Source organism: Acomys russatus, chromosome 32 (genome assembly GCF_903995435.1).
Source record: "Acomys russatus chromosome 32, mAcoRus1.1, whole genome shotgun sequence".
Classification (NCBI taxonomy): Eukaryota; Metazoa; Chordata; class Mammalia; order Rodentia; family Muridae; genus Acomys; species Acomys russatus.
Window position 1 is genome coordinate 6,608,423 of NC_067168.1, and position 1,691 is coordinate 6,610,113.

Sequence of the window (1,691 nt, forward strand, 5' to 3'; positions counted from 1 at the left end):
CAAGGCTACACAGATAGAAACCCTGCCTCAAAAAAACAGAGAGAGAGAGAGAGAGAGAGAGAGAGAGAGAGAGAGAGAGAGAGAGAGAGAGAGAGAGAGAGAGAGAGAGAAAGGAGAGAAAGGCAGGCAGAAAGAAAGAAAGAAAGAAAGAAGGAAGGAAGGAAAAGAGAAAGAAAACGTGAAATCGAGTTTTGGTGTCCACGAGGAAGCTTTTGTTTAATCAGATCACACTTTTCATTTATGGGCCATATATGGTTCTTTCTTGCCCCAACGACAGATCAGAAATTTCAGTGAGAGCCAGGGATGAGCCTAGTAATAGACAAATCGACATGAGTGAGGCTCCGATCAGTGCACAGCACCAAAGAGTAAATCCTATCAAGGCCTCACACTTTTGGCAATAGATTTCTTTCTTCAGACAATTCCTGCTGGGACCGGTCAGTGACCATGCTTAGCAAATTCAGGGTATCCTTTGGCATTCTCTCACCTGACCTTTGAACTTCGTTTTTTGTCCTATTCAACCTGCTTACGTGTTTTTCCCCTTCTTACCATCTCCTAGTGTGGACTCGTTCTGCAATGACTCAGCCCTGGGCAGTTGTCATTTTCTGGTTAGTTCTGAGGTCTCTCTCCATCTTTAAGAACCTGGGTTCGGGGAGGGGAATAATGGGAAAATGGGAGGGAGGGAAGAATGGGAGGATACAAGGGATGGGATAACCATTGAGATGTAACAAGAATAAATGAGCATATACAGGGGGAGGTAATCCCCCTCAGGAACAGTCATAGGGGAGGGGAATAATGGGAAAATGGGAGGGAGGGAAGAATGGGAGGATACAGGGGATAGGATAACCATTGAGATGTAACAAGAATAAATTAAAAAAAAAAAAAAAAAAAAAAGAAGAACCTGGATTCTAGAACCCAAAATTGGGTCCGCTGTGAGACCAGCAGACACACTTACTTGCTGAGCAGCTTCCCCGGCCCGTCTTGTAATCCATAACCCATCCTCACCCTTCCAGGCAGACCCCCGGATTCTCTGCACCCTAGAGAACCTAATAAAATATCCTCCTCAGAGAGGGACACAATCCTTTTAGGAGGCAGAGAAGAGGTGGTCAGAGAGAGCAGGCGGGGTAGCAACCGAATGCTGAGCGCTATTCCCGCGTTTCTTCTTAGGTGTGGAGGGGCCCGCACCTGTGCAGTCTGATGATGAAGTGAGAAACTCCCGTGGATGCATGGAGATGGAGGTGATGCTGGCTAGTTTTACATCAATGTGACACAAGCTAGAACCTCAATTAAGAAAATGCCTCCGGTGCTCACCTCAGTGGCACATATGCTAAAATTGGAACAGTAGAGAGAAGATTAGCATGTGGCCCCTGAGCAAGGATGACACACAAGTTCGTGAAGCATTCCATATCTTTAAATGTTTAATTTAAAAAAAAAAAAAAAAAAAGGAAAAATACCTCCAAAAGATGGGGCTGTAGGGGGCAGGCCTGCAGACATTTTCTTAATCCGTGATTGATGTAGAAGATCCCACCCTACTGTGAGCGGGAACACCCCTGGGCTGGTGGTCCTGGGCTCTATAAGCAAGCAGACTGCGCAAGCCATGAGGAGCAAGCTAATAAGTAAGCATCCTCCATGGCCTCTGGGGGCTCTTGCCTCCGGGATCTAGCTTAGTTTGAGTTCTGCCTTGGCTTCCCAGT

The 1,691-nt window shown here is 46.4% G+C and overlaps 1 non-coding gene across 1 annotated transcript; it reads left to right on the forward strand.

Moving 5' to 3' along the window:
* Window positions 1–1,300: 1,300 nt before the first annotated feature.
* Window positions 1,301–1,409, forward strand: LOC127184484 (U6 spliceosomal RNA). The gene has a single exon (XR_007830128.1). It is a non-coding gene; the product is annotated as a U6 spliceosomal RNA (small nuclear RNA).
* The last annotated feature ends 282 nt before the right edge of the window (window positions 1,410–1,691 follow it).